This window comes from Hyaena hyaena, unplaced genomic scaffold (genome assembly GCF_003009895.1).
Source record: "Hyaena hyaena isolate Hyena2069 unplaced genomic scaffold, ASM300989v1 scaffold_598, whole genome shotgun sequence".
Taxonomy (NCBI): Eukaryota; Metazoa; Chordata; class Mammalia; order Carnivora; family Hyaenidae; genus Hyaena; species Hyaena hyaena.
This window is the reverse complement of record NW_024081233.1, coordinates 790,981-813,669: the sequence shown is the minus strand read 5'-3', so window position 1 is coordinate 813,669 and position 22,689 is coordinate 790,981.

Below are 22,689 nucleotides of genomic sequence, written 5' to 3'. Positions count from 1 at the left end.
GAGAGACAGCCACACAACAAATGGTGGAGAGTAACACTGTGTGCTGAGGCATGGCTGTCACCAGGGGTCAGGGAAGTCTGGCTAACCACTAGGAGCCCAGTACCAGTAAAAGCTCCAGCAGTTCCCGGATGAGAAAGGAGATAAGGGCAACCCGCTGGGAGAACCACAACGGAGCAGAGGCTTGAAGGGGCAGCGCATCCTGCAAACGGTGAGCAGCCAGGTGCTCTGGGTCCTTTTAGAGCCTCTCTCCGCCCTCTGAGCTCTCAAGAAGAGATCAGCATCAAAGCTCTCTCTTTGCCGCCCCCTCTAATCTGCCCTCTTCCTCTCCCTTCTTCTCTCCCAGAGACGTTACAGGCGATCACAGTACCTTCCCCACCACCCCGGGAACTCAAGCTCTTAAGATACAACAAACCAAACGCCCAAGGGCTTGTCAAGGGCACATAGGAAAATCAGTTGTACTGATGCTGTCAGCCCTCGAAAGGCCTCCTGACCATCATTTCATCTCCAGAAACTTTTATCTCATGTTCTTACAGCACCTGCCTTCAAAGGCCTGAGTGCCTCTCAGATGCTGCATGCATGGCCCCTTGAACATAGGCAGGGCTCTGCCCTCTGATCTTCCCTCACCGATGAGAAAGGGGGCCCGTGGGACCTCAGACCTCCCATGCAGGCCCTTCCCAGAGCTGCCTAGTGCTCAGACCCAGAAACTCGCCTGCTTCTGGGCTGGGTGCTTCCAGATCACAGAGGACACCTAAACGACAGCTTTGTTGTTACAAGACAGAATCAGAAGATAATAAGGATTCTCCAAACTGACTTTGGCTGAGGCTTTTTTTTTTCACCCCATCCTGTTGCTCCAAAGGAAAGAAGGACTGAAAAAGCACCACCTTTCTTCATCTTCCTCCACGGTATGATTTCCACAGCGTCACAGAAGAGAACACATTAAAATCGTCCAAGCATGGGAAAATAGAAAATGACTATTATATTATAGAAATTGGACCAGATACCTCACCAGATATCTGAGACCATGAAGAGTGTGTCTCCTTCATAAACACTGAATCAGGAAATCCACAAAGACCAAACTGACGTCATAGTTCCTTTCTGGCTAATAGTCATTCCTTAACTTGACAGAAATAAACAGCACCCAACGCCTGATGCCGAGCGAATGTGCACACCCCCTCACTGGGAGGGTCTTGGGAGACCGAGCACATGGGCTGCTCTATAGACTGCTTACTTTATGCACTGATCGAGCATGAACAAGCCTCTGTTCTACCCCTGCCCAGATATATGCTCAGATTCACTGTGGGGACATGACGCCAAGGCTACCCTTGCTCTGTGCGTGTGCTCTGGGCATTGGCCAACCAGGGGTCAGGGGCCACATGGATTACCCTAAACAACGCTGGCAGTTGGGCCAGGGAATGACAACACGTTGGCTGTGATTCAAGCCCAGTTCAGAAACACAGCTACAGAGAAGGGGAGTCTGGCAGATCTCCCATTGTGGACTGACTGGTGGCATTCAGAAAACCACCATCACGAAGTTGTTATGGTCGTTTATTCATAATTTCCATGGCTTGCTTGAATGGGTTATATTTGCTCCATGAGTAACACAGAAGGCACTGCCATGTTTTTACCCCAGATGTGGAATTAAATCATCCTACTCTTTCAATTATCTGTTTCCTAAGTTTGAAAACAAAAAGGAGTTGTATCTCATCGGATAATCTTGGAGCTTCTAAGGAGTCTATAATTCTTAAACACTTGATCTGGACACATTTGTAGCATCTAAGGAAATACCCAGAAAAGATAACATGAGGATCTTTAAGAACATTGATGTTTTTGTAAAGCATATTTTGCAAATTATAAGAAAGAAAATTCAATGATTGTTTTTGGCCATAGGCTTACAGTAAACTAGGAAAGAAAGAATTAGAATAAAAACTAATTTGTACCCTCTGTGAGGACAAGAAACCATTCCAAACTTCAATTCCTTTGCATCTCTTAATCTCCTTAACATAACAGGTGCAAGATAAATGTTGCTGCCATTCACTTATTCATTCAAAAATATTTTTTGAGCACTTATGAGCGTCTTGCCCTGAAGCACTGAAGATACAACAAAGGACAAAATGGACCCCCAAATCCTTGCCCATAGGTCTTATATTTTAATACTTTCCAAATTATCACCAATAGCACAGCGATGAATGTACTGGGATCATGGACTCTGTGCCTTCTTTGGTATCAACTTTTCCTACTAAATGGCTGGGGGATGGAGCTGAGCCTGGGGCTGCTGGCTGCTGAATGGACGGGGTGGGGGGCGTCTGGGGTTGGGGCCTGGGCTGGGCATGGACTGGAACTTAGCTGGGAGGCAGTTGATTTACTACAGTCCTTTACAAAGCTGTTGTAAAATAGGCTATTGCTTCTATTGTCAAATCTTCTTTCAAGAACCTCTGAATAATTTCTTTTTCTCCGTACTGTGCAAATATAATTTAAAAATCTTATTTCAAACAATGTGCAGTAGTTTTGTTAGTTGTATGAATCAAACTCTATCGGTCAAGTGAAATAACCCTAACTCAAAATCTTTAGGGAGAAAAGGGGAACTTACTTGCCCCCGTGATTAGGACCTCTAGGAGGTCATGCTAGCATCAGACACACTGGATCCCTGACGTTCACAAGCGGCCTTCAGGATGCCAGCTCTTTTTCTCAAACTTTCAGGTCTGCATTCCTCCCTCCCGGCTTATTCTTGGCAAGCTCACTCCACATGGTGGAAAAGACAGCCTCCTAAAACCCCAGGTTTTTACGATTTTTACCCCCTCCAATCTCAGAAATATAAAACTGGCCTGAGAGCCACTAGGGACTCCAAAAATGTAATGAGGTAATTCTCTGTACCCACCCCCAATAATCTCAGCTGTGCAGTTTCTGTAGGTCAGCTGCACTCTCCTGCTGTCGATTGCACCCCTCACCCACCCCCAGAGAGAGAAGGGGCCAGCTGGGTCATAGATAGTTTCAGTCTTGCATCACCCCCGCTCAGCAACTCTGGGGAAAAGACAGAGTTTATCATTTCCATGTTCATATAAAGTCCCTGGAGAGGTTCCTGATTCCTTTGACCCAAGTACTATACCAACAGCCCATTACCTTGGCCTTGGGGATAGAATACCGTGATTGCCAGACCTGAGTCATGTACCCAGCACTGTAGTTGGGGCAAGGGACGGTTAACTGCAGTTAGCGGCCCCATCAAATTCAAACGCATTCCCGTCCTCACTCCCAAGGATTTGCACTGCTCTTAGAAAAATGACCCAAACTTCTCACAGTCACACCTCAGTGACCTTCACCCAAGTGCAACCTTCAAGTGCTGGGTAGCCTATAGCTCTGGCTGCCATGGATGACACAGCTGTGGACCTATGGCCTGGCCTCTCTTTTTACTCTGAGGAGTGCAAAACATTTGCTTAAATAAGAAAGTATTGTAGGGGCGGGTGGCTCAGTCGGTTAAGCGTCCAACTTTGGCTCAGGTCATGTTCTCATGGTTCGTAGGTTTGAGCCCCGAATCGGGATCTATGCTGACAGCTAGCTCAGAGCCTGGAGTCTGCTTCAGATTCTGTGTCTCCCTCTCTCTCTGACCCTCCCCTGCTCATGCTGTCTCTCTCTCTCTCTCTCTCTCTCTCTCAGAAATAAATAAAATATTGAAAAAGAAAGTATTGTATTAATTTACTATTGCTGCTCTGCAAATTACCATAAACTTAGTGGATGAAAATAATAGAATTTTCTTATAGTTCTGGAAGCCAGAATTCCAAATGGGCTCCACTGGGCAGAAATAAAGCTACAGGCAGGGCCCTCTCCCTCTGGAGGTTCTAGAGGAGAATGTGTTCCTTTGTCTTTCCTGGCTTCCAGTGCTGCCTTGCTGCCATGGCACCTTCCTCCACCTTCAAAGCCAGAGCACAGCTTGTTCAAACCTGTCTCTGCTGCCATCATCACACTGCCTTCTGTTTTTTGTGTCCAATCTTTCTCTGCCTCCCTCTACTGATTACACTCAGGGCTCGTCCTGATAATCTGGGATAATCTCCCCATTTCAAGATCTTTAACCTTATTGGCAAAATCCCTTATACCTTATAAGGTAACAATCACAGGTTTGAGGGATTTGGATCCGGATATCTTTGGGACACATTATTCAGTTTACCACCAAGGTGTCAGAGGCAGAATAAGCATTTCGAAGAAGGCAGGTCCTTCTGGCTGCAAGGCCAGTGATGTGGAAGGGTAGAGAGAGGGGAAGGGTGGCTGAGAGGAGGCCAGAAGAGCAAGCAAGAAACAGACCTTCCAGAGTCTGTGCCCTGAGAAGGATTTGGTTCTTTTTCCTAGCGCATTGTAAACCCATTTTGGGTGGGAAAGAGGAATAATACATTTCCATTTTTATTTTATTAAAAAAATTGTTTTTAAAGTTTATTTATTTTTGAGAGACAGAGACAGACAGAGTGCGAGCGAGGGAGGGGCAGAGAGAGAGGGAGACACAGAATCTGAAGCAGGCTCCAGGCTCTGAGCTGTCAGCACAGAGCCCAATATGGGGCTCGAACCCACAAACCATGAGATCATGACCTGAGCTGAAGTCGGGACACTTAACTGACTGAGCCACCCAGGCGGCCCTACATTTCCATTTTTAAATGTTTATTAATTTTTGAGAGAGAAAGAGAGGGTGATCAGCGGAGGGGCAGAGAGAGAGAGACAGAGAATCCAAAGCACACTATGCCCTGTCAGCACAGAGCCCGAGGAACCCATGAACTGTGAGATCATGACCTGAGCTGAAGTTGGTGTTTCTGACTGACCCACCCAGGCGGCCCTATATTTGCATTTCATAAAATATCACTCATTCTGTGCTGTGGAAAGGGCCTAGAGGAGGAGGGCCACGGAAGACAGAGGAAGACCAAGTCAGGAAGTCAACACAGCAGTCTCAGTGAGAGGTGGTGGTGGCTTGCTTGGGGACAGGGCAGTAGAAATGGAGAGAAGGAGACAAATATGAGAATGAATTAGAGAGAATGCTGATAAGACTTGGTAATGAATCCTGGAAGAGTGCCAGAGGGCGGGATGAAAGATGATTCCTGGACCTCTGGCTTCCATAAATAATGGCATTCAGGACAACTAGAAGAAAACCAGGAGGGGATATTAGGAGAAAAGGGGTCAGCCTGAGCTTAGTTTGGAACCTAAATTCATGGTGCCCTGGGGAGCTGAAGACCTGAATGTAGAAATCATCCGTATAGACATAGCCACCGAAGCCCTTGTCTTCGATGGTGATGCCACTGGAAGGAAGAAGGAATGAAAAGACGAGGGAGCCCAAGGGTCCAGCCTGAAGAAATACCAACACTTAATGGCTGGATAAAAAGGGAAAGTTTTTCAAAAGAGCCTGAACAGGAGTAGCTACAAAGAGTGGGCTGCATTACAAAAGCCGAGGGAAGAGTATGTTTCAAGAAGGAAGTGCTCAGCAGAGTCAAATGGTGGTGAGCAATTAAATAGGATAAGGACTAAAAGTCACCCAGTGGATGTAAATGCAGCATTTCTAAGTACTGTACAGTTACAACCTCCTCATCACCACCAGACACACACACACACGCACACACACACACACACACACACACACAGCATCTTGCACGTAGCATGTATTCACTAAATATTGATATCTCCATCACCTTAATAATCTGCACTCCATCACAGGAGGCAGTGTGGTGTAGGGGAAAGAGCATGGCTTTAAACCCCAGCCCTAATCTGAAAGAGCCACTCAAATCATGAGGGCCAGAGCCCCGAGGCATTGTTGGGCATTCACGGGAAGGCAGTCAAGAGACAAACAGTGGTTTCTTCCTTCAAGAAGGTTATATACCTGGTATTAGAAAAATGAGGGGCACCTGGGTGGCTCAGTGAGTTAAGCCTCCTACTTCGGCTTAGGTGATGATTTCAGTCTGTGAGTTCAAGCCCCATGTCAGGCTCTGTGCTGACGGCTCAGAGCCTGGAGCTTGTTTCAGAGTCTGTGTCTCCCTCTCTTTCTGCCCCTCCTCTGCTCATGCTCTGTCTCTCATGCTCTCAAAAATAAATAAAACATTAAAAAAATTTTTAAATGAAAAAAAGCCCAGCCGAACAGAGTCTTCATAGAACCCTCACTAACACTGGGATAAGGACATGCTGGAAATACAGAGACAATGGGTACTTACTCTGTATAGATCAAAGGAATAACTATTGCTGCAAAGTTTCCATATTTAAAAAAAGAGACTGAAGCCCCATAATTTCTAGAATATTCGATACGATAAATTCAGACAATGAAGTATTAAAATAAGATATTAACCTCAATAATCCAGACCCATTTAAGGAATGACAGAAAGTTAGAAAATCGGACTTTGAAAAACAAAATAAAATCTATCATTTCAAGGAGACTAATAGATTGTTGCCGAGTAAAGCCTTTGGAAGTTAAATAAAAAGAGTAGATAGATCAGTAATGTCAGATACCACACACAGTTTGTTTGTGAATAGACACCTGTACCAAAACTTGATACTTTAGAAGTTTGTTTCCCGAAAATTTAACCTAAGTCTTTCACTCTGTAAACCCTATCTTTATAGATGGTAAAAACATAAGCTTCTATCAGCCCCTTTTTAAACTGCAAATTCCATGTGGAAATCAAGTAAATGAATTTGGAAAGTCCCTTGAATTCTTTGGAAAGGAATCAGACCTGTGGGTCATTTTTCTGAATCTCTCTATGGCCACTGTCAATATTTTATAGTGACGCTTTCTTAAACAACTTGAACAAGGAGGGAACAGTCTAATCCAAGACAGTTAGCGGAGTGATAAGCAAACAGATCTGTCTGAAGATAGCATTTTTTTAAAGTAACAGTATATGTTTAAGAAGACTAAATACAGTCAGGCTTCATTTATCCAGCATTGCTAAGTAATGAGTTTGACTGTATACGTGCATTTTCCAGATAGCAGCTGATTTCCCCTTGATGAAGATTATTCTAATATGTGCTAAACACTTCTTCACTACATTACATGAGCCAGTCTATTATGTCTTTTCTAAGCCCTTGTATTAAAATTTCAGTAGTAAAATGTGTCCACAGGGTTGACTGGAAGGCTTAGGGTTTCTGCTGTGGACCCAACTGCTATGCTTTCTTAATTCTTAAGTGACCCTTTTCACTGTTTGTCCCCTTTCTCACAACTGTTGGTATGCCTTCCTCCTGCAGTCATTTTCCCCTTTTAATTTGATACATTTAACAGTATGTCCTATAATTTCTTATTTTCAGTTATGAAAAGAATACAGGCTCATTCTATAAAACTTAAAAAGCTATGAAAAAATTTCAAGTTAATGCAAATTTTTATATTTTTAATTGTTAAAAATATTTTATTTATTTTTGAGAGAGAGAGAGAGAAGAGAGAGAGAGTGAAAGTACAAGCAGGGGAGGGGCAGAGAGAGAGACACACTCAGAAGCAGGCTCCAGGCTCTAAGCCACCAGCATAGAGCCTGACATGGGGCTTGAACTCGTGAACCACGAGATCACGACCTGAGCCGAAGCTGGATGCTTAACCAACTGAGCCACCCAGAGGCTCCAGTTAATGGAAAATTTTTAAATATTCACCTCTTGATACACAGATGTTCCTTTCTTGTCTTCTTTTTAAAAATTCATGGATTTGTTTTAAAGTATATTGAGAAAGCACCAGATGCCGTAATGAGTGATAAAAGGTATAATCTGTTTTTTTGTGCTTAATGTAAGAAAACTTTTTCAAAAGAAACTTTTAAAGGTGAAAGTACTCCATCAGAGAGATTTTTTCACTAAGAAAAACTCTCCTTGTACCTCACATGTGGGCAATCTCTGGTTTTTCTATACCACCTTGAAGATAAATACAATACTTCCTATCACATCCCCAAAGTAAATCCACCTCACAAAGCATGAGTGGCAAATACAGATTGCCCTCAAGAGTTTCTAGAAAGAAAGGAAGAATTTACTTTGTCAGTTAGAATTTGATACTATCCACCAAGATAAAAATGTACTAAAATGATCATGGGTACACTGTAACACAAAGACAATGTAATATTCCATTTACAAGGGGCTGGATTCATATATAAAAGATGAAATACTGTGTTGCCATTTAAAATAGTCATATAGTCCATGTTGCAGATATGAAATGATCACTAAGATATGTTATAAAGTGAAACTATAAGGTACAAGATGGTTCACAGAAGTACATTATCTATAAGGACGCATGCACACACATATATTTCAGATTCAGAGGGAAGGCAACACACATATATATTAGAAACTCCAGCTGATTCTGGAAGGACTCACAAGACAGGTCACAGTGAAGGCCTCAGGCTGGGGAGGCACCGGAACACTGGGGACAGAAGAGTCTCTTTTACTGTCCACTCTCTGTACGAATAGAGACTTGTGGTTGTTGCTTTCCTGTGTGTGTATTACTCTCTTCAGTTCTTTCAATACCAGTGTGAATAATTCATTTAGTTTTTAAAACACAGTAACAACAGCAAAAACTTATCATGTACTCCGTGCCAGGCAACAAGGGCTTTTACATGTATAATTTCATTTTTTCCTCACAATAACCCTGAAAAATGCCCACTATTATTGTCTCCATTCTACAGAAAAAGAAACTGAGGAGAGTCAGGTACTTTGCCCATCATCAAATATCTTGGAGGCAGCAGAGCTGAGGCTTAAACCCAGACAGGGTAGCCCCCAGGACTGAATTCTTAGGCCCCTAAACACACAGGCTATGAGCACAAGACAAAAATAAAAGACATAAAGTCATTTACAAAGTCGAAACAGATTTACACAAATAAATTATTCATGGGGGTGGGGGGAGTTCCACCCAGGTACAAGGATACCTGTGCATATTGTTTTCTGCATCTTCTAAAAAACTCAGAACAGAGATTGACAGTGCACCGATGACAATAGCTGCCTTCTCCCTGCAGAGGTTTATGCCAAAATCTTTAATGTATGTATAAAGTACATTTTATTCTGTTACCACAGAATAGTGGGAAACACTCCGCTAACGTGGAAGCCCCCAACAGTGTCACTCCTATGTCCCCTCTCTTTCCCCTTCCCACATTTCGCCCCAAGTGCTATCTGCTCACACAAGGGACCCTGAGGACACGTCCTACTCCCATGCTCTGCTATGTCCGAGCCACTCTTAAAACTGTGTATTCCTGGGGCTCCTGGGTGGCTCAGTCAGTTAAGCACCTGACTCTTGATTTCAGCTCAGGTCATGATTTCATGGTTCATGAGTTCAAGCCCTACATTGGGCTCCATGCTGATAGGGTGGAGCCTGCTTGGGATTCTCTCTCTCTCTCTCTCTCTCTACACCCCCCCCCCACACACTCTCTCATTGTCTCAAAATAAATAAACTTTAAAAATTAAAAAAAAAAAAAACAAAACCTGTGTATTCCTGCCAGCCACAGGTCTATATATCCTTCAAGGTCATGGTCAAATCCACCCACCACGAGAAGACTCTCCTGATCATCAACTTGAAAGCCCACCTCTCCTTCCTTGGGAGCTCTCTTAACACTCCACTCAATAGAAATACAAGTCCAGATAAATAACGCAAAAGAAATGTAAATTATGAAAAAAAAAAAATCTAACCACCAGCTACCTGCCCCTTGCAGCATGGGTCTCTGGAGAGCAAGAACTAAATCTTTCCATTATTTGCACTGCCACCCTCACACTGTCTGGCACAATATTTGAGTAACCATTCAGTGAAGGTTTGCAAGAAATGGAACACAGGGAATGGCATGAGTCATCAAGAAAACCCAGGCAGATGGAAATGCTGGGTGTACGGGCAGTCACCCCTGGGCTCTGGAATGTTCGTTATCCTTGCTCTCTCCAAGGAGAGGAAGGTGTCCTTCTCATGAGAAGCAAAAACATGTTTTGAAAGAAACAGAGGGCACATGCATCCTGCTTTAGGGAAGCCTATATAACACTGGCTCCAAAACTAAACAGAGCTGGGAACCCTCAAGACTACTGAAGAATCACTAATGGAGTCAGACGAGCCTCCATTCACACTCACTCTCCCAACCTCACACCCAGTTTGTGAGTGGTGTGCATTAGGGTGCAAAGGTAGTGGCAGAATACACATCCACTTCGAAATTAGCAAGAGGGGTAATGTTTGAGGGGTTGAGGCGGGGGGCACACGTATGTGCACAAGCCAGGGGAGTGGGGTGGGGAAGGGCAGAGGAAGGAGGAGAGAGAGAGAGAGAGAGAGAGAGAGAGAATCCCAAGCAGGCTCCCCACTCAGCATGGGGGCCAACACAGGGCTCCATCCCATGACCCTGGGATCATGACCTGAACCGAAATCGAAAATTGGACGCTTAACTGACTGAGCCACCCAGGCACCAGTTTTTGTTGTTTTAATCTTGTGCGTACTTGGCTTGGAAGAATGTTAAGGATCTGGAGTCAGCGGCGGCTATCCACACCCAAACAAGCAGGGAAACTGACCTCATTGCAGGAAGAGGCAGAACCCTGAGGTGAGAGGTAGAAAGGGATAATGGACCAAGGGCCAAGAGGAAAGGGAACTTCTGAGAGCCCGTGCAAGGGCAGCTTCCCCTGTGCAAAGGAAACGCAAGAGGAGTGCCCAAAGACATGCCTGCACCACCTCTGCCTCTGGGTGTGCTCCCAGCTGGCCACAAGGAAGAAGGGCCCCCTTGGATGAGGGGCCAAGCCAGCCCATGAGTTGTGGCAATCATTGCAGGTAGGCACCCAGTCGCCAGTTCTCAGCATTTCAATGCTTAAAAAGCCAGGCTTCACTGACGACTAGAAACTGCCTTCATATTTGGTAGCATTCTAGATGCTAACAGTTTGAGAAGAAGAAATGGGTGAGGGGGTAGCGTGGAATCCCACTGTGACCTCCCAGAGGAAGGGAATGAAGGAGGTGACCGCAGGGTCAGCGCTGGGTGGCGGGAAGCCCAGATGAGCATCCGCAGGGAACACACAGGAAAGTACCTTCTCAGTGGGGGACAGGCCTGGAGAGGAACGGGCGGGAGAGGGAGGCACAGCGCAGCCTGGGGCCAGAAGTGAGGGCCCAGGAGAAAGAGGTGAGGAGGCAGCTCCCGGGCAGAAACGCTGGGTCACCACCCTAAAGACAAGACCCTTAGCTCCACCGCGCTTTGCAAATCCACAAAGACACACAAAGACCTTTTTTATCTTTGCGTTTGCGTCCACGTGACACCAGTGTTCTCCTAACGCGATCGTTGGTTTATTTGCATGGAGTCTGCAGTCAAATTATCGTTGTACACCTTTAGGAGTTTTATGAGTTTGAAGGAGAAAAACAAGAAAACCCTTATCAGCAGTTTCCCCAGCTGTGAAACAAGGGTGGTGCATCTCCCTCAGGTCATTATGAAAACTGAGTTGTGTGGAAGGGTTGTTCTCAAGCAGACACCAACCGACAGATGTAAGTCACCTTACTGCTGTGGTCAACGTCACCTTTGTCATCGGTATTCCAGACCTTGAGTGGGAGCTCAAAGGAAAGCTTCCCACCCCCCCCCCCCAAGACATAGGTAGTTACACAGATTGTTGGAGTTGCTGGGTTAAAGGTTGTTGGAACAGTTCGAAGTGTGTTGGCACACACTTGCATTCTATTACTTCGAATTCTTTTTTTATATTCGGTCCTTTTTCCTCTTGACTTCAGGAGTGAAATGACAAATTCCTCTCAGGTGGCGGCAAGAGAATTACAAGTAGAGCCCATCTGCACTCTTGCCTCAAATGGGGGTGGGGGGGAGACAGCAACCCCATTTCAAATGAATCTCTGCCATAAACTCAAGCCCAGCAACAGATGGGAAACAGCCCTGAGAGACAATATACAACATCCCCAAACCCCAATAAAAATAATCAATAGTGGCTTAGGTGCGAAAAACCACAAGTGCTTCCAGAATGGCATAGAGTGTGCCAAGAATCATACCCGGAAGGCCGCACCTGCTGACAGGGTAGCCAGCCACAGGGAGACTGACTGGAGGCAGTCCTTACTGGTCCTCTGCAGAGCTGAGGGAGGATGTGTGCGGAGGGGGGGTTGGGGGAGAAGGAGGGGTGGAGCGGGGGAGGGGCATTTGGGTTAAAGAGGAGGGAGAATAATCAAAATGGAGAATATGGGAGGTGTACATAACAAGAGGCATGATAATTTGTTGTTATCGCCGATTAGAAACACTACCAGAAGCATTCTGCAAAGGTAAACAGATGTTCAGCCACAGCAGAGGAGCCACAGCAAATCTGGAAACCAAGGAAGAGCCAAGAAAAGCAGGAGCCGGTTACCTTCTTGGCGGGATGGCTCTGTGTGCCGCGGTTGCGTTTTCGTCATCACTGTAGAATGTTAACAAGAATCTAAAGGGAGTATCAGATCTACCCTATGGATTCCATGTGTCTACACAGCATGCCGTTCCCTCAGCGACAGTTCTCTATCTAATCAAGCTATAAAGGGTGGATGGCAGTGACCAAGGTAGATAGAAGAAATGTTTCCCCATGCATGTGCAAGTCTGCATGGACACACACACACACACACACACACACACACACACACACACACACTGAATAACCTATGTGAACACAGAGTCAATTCTTTCTCATTTCCACAGCATGGTATTAAGCACAACCCTGCTTTTCCCTCATATAACCTCTCTCTGAAGAACACCTCTGCCCCACTCCACAGCCAGCCCCCTGTGTTTGCTGTCCCCATGTCTTTTCTGACCCCACCTCTCATGGAAGTCACCAGAAAGTGCCAGCAAGCAGCTGAGACAGCTCCAGATCCCCTCTGACAGGGACGGGGCTAGCTCAGAGCACCCAGTGTCATACCTGAGGCCCAGGAGCCCTGGCTGCTCCCAGGAAAATGCTTCATTGATGAGTATCCTCAGATGAGTCCTGGTCTCTTGACTGGGTTTGAGTAACGGTTTTGTACATGCCTTGGCTGTCGATGTTATGGAATAAACTGAGGAGATTTTGAAGATACAGTTATTCAATGAGTTGTTTTTGTTTTTTTTTTTAAAAGACCTTGTCCCACCAATAAGCAGGCCAGTTGGAGATTTCTGGTTTTGGCGGCTGAAAACAGTAAATCTTGAATTTTAGAATGTGTTGGAGTCTGTTGGAAATGTGGATTCTTGGAGCATCTTTCAGTGGAAGACGGTCCCAGAGGGCCTAAAGAACCCCACAACAATGGGGATATATCAAAGGGACACAGGAATCAACTGAAAGAGTTCCCCATGGACAAAGCTGGAATAATTTTAAAAGTAGTATTAGCTTACAACCCCAAATCCATGAGTTCATACCGATGTCAACAAATGATTGGATAGATAAATAAATGGGGAGAGTAGACAAATTTCCCATGCAGAATTCCACATCGTTTTGTAGCTACTCTCCCCCACAAGGTGGACAAAAACTCCCCACTCCTTTCGTGTGGGCTGCCTGCAATGACATGCTTGCAAAGAGTACAGTGTGCAAAGGTGGGAAATAAAAGAATAACTTTACAGTGGAGAGACTTGTCAAAACCATCTCAGACAGGGGATCAAGGTTACCATCAACAGTGAGTCATGGTGATAGTACATTGCCCTGATGTGAAGTGACAAGAAGGGCACTTTACCTCTGTGGTCTTCCTTCCAGAAACCCATAACCCTAGTCTAACCGTGAGAAAAACATCAAACAAAACCCAACTGAGAAACATGCTAAAAAAAACCAGTCTCCTTAACTCCTCAAAACTCTCAAAGGTCATCAAAAACAAGGACAGTCCTGAGAAACTACCACAGCAAAGAGAAGGCTAAAGAGACATTTACATGACAACTAAATGTAATGTGGTATCGTGGATAGGACCCTGTAATAGAAAAAGGGCATAATGTGAATAATGTGTGGACTTTAGTTAATAATGTGTCAGTGTTGGTTCATTAATTGTAACAAAGGTACCATACTAATATATTAATAAAGAAAATTGCATGTGGCATGGATGGGACCCCTCTGTACTACCTTTGCAACTTTTCGGTAAATCTAAAACCATTCTCAAATTAAAAGTTTATGTAAAGCACTGGGATTCCTGGCTGCCCCATCCCCAGAGGCTGTGATTCAGAAGGTCTGGTGTGAGACTCACTAACCTGTTAAAGCGAGCTAAGCAGGTGACACCGTTGCAGGTACCTGCGTAGTCTGTCAAAAGGCTACAATCCAGGTACATCTTTTTAAGCAAAAAAACCAAATGGCTACTGAAATGTCTACCCTCTCTATACTTGACTGCCAGTGGCTTCTGGGACAAAAATAACTGCTTTGCATCTGCCTGGCATGGGTAGCATTGCTACCTACCAGTGCTAGGCCACTCGGAAAATGCTGTCATCCTGTTCAATGGCCGTTCACCAAAGGCCACATTTCCTCGGGTTTTGACAACCCCCAAGTACAATCACGTCCATGAAGAGAAGCTTTAAACGGTGATGATGATAACAGACCCTGCCATGGCCTCTGCGAGCTAGCAAAATAAAGGAAGTAAAGGAGGGGAATAAAAGACTTTGCTTCCAGCAGCTCTCAAACTGAACATAGCATTACATGGACAAAAGCTATTCATTCTTCACCAGGAGGGGAGCAGGGGACGGGATGTGACATGTACATCTTCAAAACCAGAGCCAACTGTGTTTAGGCGTTCATGAGCCACCGGTAATCTCCAAAACTCTAAGATATTTTGTCTATATTTAGCCAACTAAAAGAAACATAATTTTAATTAATGAGTGGCCTTCAGTTTTAAACAGGAGGCTTGGGGCTATTAAAATGGTTTAGTTGAAGAGGATAAACATAGATGGCTTAAGGTTGTTGTAGGTTATTATGAAATAGCTGGATGGCGTCTCTATTATTTTCTCCATGGGTAGTTAATGCCTTGGTCTCTTCATTAACATAGGCTTTTTCTTTGGCGGCCATGTTATTCATGTCCTGTGACTATGGATTTTCATAGTGAGAAGACAGTCAGTTGCTCCCAGGTGATATCATTTGTCTTCACTTACAGACTTTCTTGAACCATCAGGAAAAACCTAACTTTGCATGCGTGCGTGCATGTGTGTGTGCGTGTATGTGTGTGTGTGTGTTTAACCAACCAGGCATGCTATCTGCTGAAGACAGCTCTGTGAGCGGGGCTATGATATGAACACACGCTGTCTTCAATTACCAGACCCTCAGCACTTTCTCACTGGTCACACACACTGTGCCCCAGCATGGGGGTCACACTAATGAGCTCGGCCTATGGACCAGGCAACAGTCTCCACTGACAACACTGTCATGACTAATTCACTTTCTGGCTCCTGGGAATAAATTGTGACACTCTTGTTTTTGACGAAAATGTAATGTGTTCTGAGACTCGCCAGCCTCACAGAAGGGCTGACTGTGGCCTCTGACAGGCTACCAGCCTTTCAGAGGGCCCGTGTGTAGATTTGCCTTTGGAAAACAACCTAGGGTTGGAGATTTGGGGACTGAAGTAGAGAACCATGGGAAAAAAATTCATTGAAGAAATTTAGCCCAAATCCACGTTGCCAACCTCAAATTATTAGTTTCCATATAGAAAACAAAAATAAAGACAAAGACAAGATAAAGTTTATTCCCCAGACTGCTCTGCTACATGAATCATCCCAACCAAGTAACCAGGATATTTCCGTCCACAAGACCTCAAAAAGGACTCAAATGGCATTGAAATCAATTGTATTTCCCCATTTCTAATGGCACAAAGTTCATTTCAGTTAAACAAATGACATCATACCGGGAAAAATAACCGGCAACATTTAGCTACATATAACCATGGTGGACAAATACAGTATGTTGGACCTATAATAACCACTGAACCACAAGAGATCCCACAAATGTCAAAGTCATTGTTGCAACAAAGCAACTGATCAGAATCCCAAATCCTGCACCAGGATAACTTGTTTCTGAGGCGAATTGTTTCTGATATTTAAAAGAATACTTCTAATCAGGGCCACTAATTCATCCTCACAGTGCTGTGTAGTGATAGATACAAACATGTACCTCCTTACACAGGCGTGGTGAAACGAAGCTAGAGGGAAGCTAAGTCAATCATGCAGCCAATCAGAGGAGAACCACAAGTTCAGGTGAAGAATTTGTCTCTTGATTCTAAGCTCAAGCCATGTACCCTCTGCATTACTGAGAAATCACCACCGAGAAAAGACATAGGCCAGACAGAAAGCCCTACGTGGAACGCTTCTTGTTATTTGGCTTCAACTCGGAGGCTGCTTTTTGGTTTCTAAATCTTTTTGATGTCTTTTCTGCTCTGGAAATGCTAACTGGCCCTGTGGAGGAGAGGTAAGGCAGGGCAACAACTACTACTCAAAAGGGAAAAGGCCAGTCATTGCATCGTTTCCTGTTAGATCACAGTTTCTAGTTCCTTCAGGACAACTGTTTGGGATGAATTTACCATCTTGTGCCTTGTCAAAGCACCCTCTAGGGTCAGCAACATCAAATGCATGCTCTGCAAACACATACTGACCATGTGCCAGTCACTCTGCTGGGCGTTGAGGGTAGAAAGACCTTTAGGACACCTTCTCTTTCAGTCCAGTAGAGGAAGGCACGGAGAAAACCTGACCTTTCCTCTTGGAAGCCTCTCTCTGATTACTCCCATCACAGCTTGCCACTTGGTTGGAGAACTGCCGCCACTGAAATGACCACTTTCTGCCCTTCAGTGATGCTCTATGGTAGCTCTGGCCAATAGAAGTATAGTGTGGGCCACAAATACGTGCAGTGTAATTTAAACTTCCGAATAGTAACATTTTTTAAGTTAAAAAAAGGACAGGTGACTAAATTTCAATAGTATATTTCATTTAAATCAATGTATCCAAAACAGCACCATTTCAACATGTAATCAAATGAATACATTATTAATGAGATTTTTCTTCATACATCTTTGAAAGCTGTGTGCACTATATACTGAGAGCGCATCTCAACTTGAACTAGGCACGTTTCAAGTGCTCTGTGGCCACATGTGGCTGGTGGCTCAGCTCTAGACTCCTGGCCTGGCCTCTCTTCTTCTACTCTGGGGAGCTCAAAGTTCTCATTCAAACAAGAAGGTAATGTATCAGTTTCCTATTGCTGCTGTAACAAATTACTACACATTTAGTGGCATAACACAACACACATTTTGTCATCTTACAGGGCTGTAGATCAGAAGTCTGACATTGGTCTCACAAGTCTAAAATCAGTGTCCTGGGGACTACATACATCCCTTTCCTCCAAGGGAGAATCCATTTCCTTGCCTTTCCAGCTGCTGGAGAGAGGCTGCCTGCTTTCATTCGTTCTTGGTCCCTTCCTACGTGGCTGCTCTTTGACTCTTCTCTGATCATGTCTTCCTCTGACTACAGCTGGGAAAGATTCTCCCACTTTAAGAAGATGAGATGGGGCCCACCTGGATAATCCAAAGTATTCTCCCCATCTCAAGGCCCTTAACTTCATCATGTCTACAAAGTCCCTTTTGCCATGTAAGGTAAAATATTCACAGGGTCTAAGGATAGGAATTTGGACATATTTGAGGGATCATTATTCTGCCTACCACAGGTATCATGTTTCCTTGTTTGTTTTTTTTATTATAAAGAGAGAAAAATAGACATTTAAAGTTAGGGACTTGAGAGGCAATGCCTTTTGCCCCCAAGCTTATTTGGATTTCCTCTCTTGGATAAGAAAGGACCACTTTCATGAATTTCTACCTGTGTCTCAGGATATGAGTTTTTTTCTTACATGCCACTGACCACTCATTCAAAAAATATTTTAAGGTTTTCTAGATACCAGACATGTACCAATTCCACAAAACAATGAGAATCAAGTACCAAGAAGAAAATTATGGCATAACATGATAGTTCTTTTTTTAAAAATAAGTGCTTTTATTATTATTTTGAAACCTACTTACCATGTTCAAAGCACACTAAGAGTGTGACATCTTTCCCAAAATAAAGTTACTAATTTTCAAAAATTGGGAACCTCTAACTGTGTCTGATAAGAATATTCTCAACTCTAGGGGCGCCTGGGTGGCTTAGTCGGTTAAGCGTCCAACTTTCGCTTAGGTCCAATTTTCGCTTTGATCTCGCGGTTCGTGGGTTCGGGCCCCGCGTCGGGCTCTGTGCTGACTGCCAGCTCAGAGCCTGGAGCCTGTTTCAGTCTGTGACTCCCTCTCTCTCTGACCCTCCCCTGCTCACGCTCTCTCTCTCTCTCTGTCCTAGAAATAAATAAAAAACATTAAAAAAAAAAAGAATATTCTCAATTCTAGACAACTGGAAATTACTAATGAGAAGAAATAACAGGAAAATCCCAAAAGAAGAGCAATAATTTAGGGAAAAAAAACTTTGTCAAAAAAATCAGAATCATCAATACATACAGCCAGAGCCCAAAATGGGGATATAAGCAAAGGCCAATACATACAAGATTTTCTTCAGAAAATGATCTTTGAAAGACTTAAAGACTATGAAGCAACTACATGTTTATTCACATGTAATAAATGCATCCTTTGATGCTAGGTTAATATTTGCAACAATTTCCTGCTACAAATGCATGTTGTTTATCACCCAGTTTATGGTGTTGGCCTTTCTGTAAGCATAATCACAAAACCAAAACTGTCAGGGCAGGAAAAGAATTTCAGATCATGAGGTCCAGCCCACACATTTTATAGATTAGGAAACAGGCTACACACTGGAAGATCAAGTAACTTGGTCAAAGTCCTATAAGTGACTAGTAGCTCAAGACTGAAAACCCTCAGTACACTGCTTTATCCCCTGGCCTATCAGGAAGGGTTAAATCCCTATCACATCCACCCACCCATCCATCCATTCATTCAACAAGCATTTGTTGAGTGTCCGCTACATGCCAGAAACTGTGTTCTAGGGCTGAGCACACAACAGAGGACAAAACTGGCAAAGTTCCAGCTCTAAGGGAGCTTACATTTCTAGGGGGATAACGAGGTAATAAATCTATGCTTATCTCAGATGGAAATGGGCTAAAAAGGAAAATAAAGCAACAATGCAATAATATAATGTAAGGATATAGGAAGTGATGGAAGGTAGTTGCTATTTCAGGGAAGATTGAATTTTAGGATGACATTTTGAACACAGACTGAATTTGGAGTAAAATTTAGAGTACACTTAGGATAAAAACTATAAGTGGTGAGGACATGATGAAATGCTAATAGAAAAATCCAAAAAACCTACTGAAGAGTGACCGAGATGGGTGGGAATGAATAACTTTTATGTTACCCATTTCCCTCCCCAGGAAAGGGGAGGCTTGAACACAGGAAGAATGCAGGTGGTGACCATGTTAACCTGAGCACCCAAGCAGGATGTGACCTGAGGTGCTCCATGGGCATACCTCTCCTGTGCGCCTGGCACTGTCTGGGTGGTGTCTGTGAAGACGGGTGCCATGACCACTGGGCAGCAGTTCTGACCTGAGGGGTGAACCTGAGCAGAAGTGACCAAAGCATTGAGACAATAGCCCAGGTTCTGGCTGGGGATGCAAGTGGATGCACCAGCAAGAAAAGACCTTGCAAGTCAGACGAGGTATTCCCCCAGCCTAGTCGAAAAAAGGAATGCCCATAAGACACTGAGAAATGGTTCAAGCAGTCAGGCTAATTGTGTCTAAGGAAGCTTTGTGCAGTTTCACTTGGGCTTTTCACAAGCCAGCCATAGACTGTGCTGCTGTACCACCTTGAGGCTCAAAGTAACACTGCAGCTTTACCGAGTGGATCCTCAGTGTTTCGGAGTCCGGGCTTCTGTGGTCTCTTCCCAGACTCCCTCATTGTAATAAAACGGTATATGCCCCTGGGTTGTCTTGAGCCCTGCTCTGTTGTGAACCCTGTGGAAAAAGCTGTAGCAGCAGCTGTGGAAGGGCGGTGCGTCCAGACCTGCAGCTTGTGACCAGTCCAGCTGGCTTGAGGGGTGCACGGGGACCCGCCTCAGCCCACACGGGGCTCAAGCATCTCAGTTCCTATTTCTTCAGCTTGAATCACAGGGCAGCGTCCCGGGAGGCCAGCATTTCCCCACTCTTGGCCGAGGACCACAGTGGCTGTGCTACAGCTTTGCCCTTTGCAACATCCCCTGGCTAAATGGTGTCCTTAAGGCTCTGGTTTAAAGTGTCCTCTATCTCCTTCCTTCCTCTGCCCACCTGCCTCCAGAATCCTCCTCTGATCCAGTCCCTTTATAGGGCAACGGGCACTTCTTACTGCAACATCCCTTACAAGGGTTGATAATGAAGCTTTGTTTATCAGGAGCTGGGGAGGGAATCCACACGTAGGAATACAGACTAGGAGATTCAAGAAAGACCTAGAGAAAAGACAGGTGATGGTAACGGCTTCCCTTTGATTACCTCCATGGACAGTGGTCTCTTCCCTCACCCCTACCCACCCCAACTTTAAGAGGCTGACAAACAGAAAACCCAGGTAATGTATACCTTTTCCAGGGAGGAAATGCAGGAAACAGAAAAAAGTGTTCTGACAGTTTTTCTCCTTAAGTTTCAGTTGTGCTCAAATATTTTTTTTTGCAAAATTTTCAGAAACCACCTAATTAATACACTCTACAGCCTCCTTTGAATAAATTTTGTTGAGTAACTTATTTTTAAATGTTTGTTTTGAAAGAGAGAGAGAGCAGGGGAGGGGCAGAGAGAGAGGGAGAGAGCATCCCACACAACGTGTGTGCTGTCAGCGCAGAGCCGAAAGAGGGGCTTGATCTCATAAACCATGACAATATGACCTGAGCTGAAATCAAGAGTCTGATGCTTAACCAACTGAGTCACTCAGCACCCCGAGTAATTTATTTTAAATGAATCCTTTCATTGTGAAGTATACTTCACATTAAAAATATTACATAATGGATGTGTCTAATTTGAAGAAAATGAGCTGAACATCCAGGGACTCACTATTCATAAATAGACTATTACTGGTAATTTGGAAGCTTCTGCTCTGTCCTCTTCCCTTCCCCCCTCTCCACAGGTAATTCCTTGTCCTGAAATTTGCATTGATTATTCCTTATATCTTATAGTTATGCATATACATATGTATATATGTATGACCATAAAGGGATGTGTATATATACATATATGCATTTATGTATATATAATAATACAGTATTTTTTTTGGCCTATTTTTGAACTTTATCTAAATAGACTCTTTCTTATATTCTTCTGTGACTTGCTTCTTTTGCTATTACGTTTTTGCAGTGCATCCATGTTGATGCATGCAGCTATGCCCTTTTCGGCTGCTGGATAAAATTCCATTGGTTGCATATAACATGATTTATTCATCCAGTCTACTATTGATGAGCACTGTACATACCTCCTGGTGTATATATGGCAGATTATGTGTAGAGTTTATTTCTAACAGTAAAATTGTTGTGACATATGACACACACAAGTCCAATTTAAGTAGGTAATACACAGAGTGGTTGTACCAATTTCACAGATCAGGTTGCCCTGGAAACGGATTCAAATATTCCTGTATAGGAAATTTATTGGGGGATGCTCTTGGGAACACCTATAGTGGATGAGGGAAGCAGGATTTAGATCTACCATCTTATTTTGTGCTTCCTATTTTTTGGTCCAGTTGTGTTTCTTTTTCTATTTGTTTCTTTTTTTTTCGAGAGAGCGAGCATGTGCAAGCAGAGGAAATCATTTTTTAAAAAAATGTTTATTTTTGAGAGAGCGAATGTGCATGAGAGCTGGGAAGGGGCAGAGAGAAAAGAGGTGGACAGAGGATCCAAAGCAAGCTCTGTGCTAACGGCACAGAGCTTGACGCGGGGCTCGGACTCACGAACCATGAGATCATGACCTGAGACAAAGTCAAATGCTTAACCAACTGAGCTGCCCAGATGCCCCAGAGAGAGAGAGTCTTAAGCAGGCTCTATGCCCAGCATAGAGGTGGGCATGGGGCTGGATCTCACTAACCGAGAGATCATGACCTGAGCTGCAATCAAGTTGGTTGCTTAACCAACAGAGCCACCCAGGCTATCTTTTTTTGACTTCTATTTTTTCTCTACTAATTTGAATATATGTAATTTATTTATAGTCTCTTACTGATTGCAATGGAAATTTTAGCTTGCTTATTCAATAATCTTGAAAAGTAGAAAAATATGTGTACAACTCTTGCTAGAAATTTTAATGTGTATTAGTTTTGCTTGAGGGTTGTTGGGTTTCTTGAACCTGTGGATTAGTTCTTCTATCATTTCTGGAAAATTTCCAATGAATTTCTTTTAAATACTAATTCTACCCTGTCTTCTCCCTCTTCTTCTTTAACCATTAGACATGTGTTAGTTGTCCTTTCCCTCTCTCAATCATACATCCCATCTTTGTTTCTCTACACTGTATTCTGAAGAATGTTTTCCAAGTCACTAATTGTCTGTCATGTATGTCTAAACTGCTGTTTAACTTACCCACCAAGTTTTCTCACTTCAATTATTTTAGTTTTCCTTTTTAGAAGTTTGTTTTTAATATGTATTTTTGTTCTCTGTTCATATTTTTGTAAGATTTATTGAAGTATAATTTCCATAGCCCCAAGTTCATCCTTTTTAAATGTGCATTTCAGTGCATTTTAGTATCTTCAGAGAGTTGTACAATCATTAACATGTGTATCGCCTGAGAGGAACCTTGTATGCATAAAGCAGCCACTGTCCTTTGTCTTCAGTCTCCAGTCCCTGGCAACCACTAATCTACTTTCTGTCACTATGGATTTGTTTATTCTGGATACTATGTATAAATGGAATC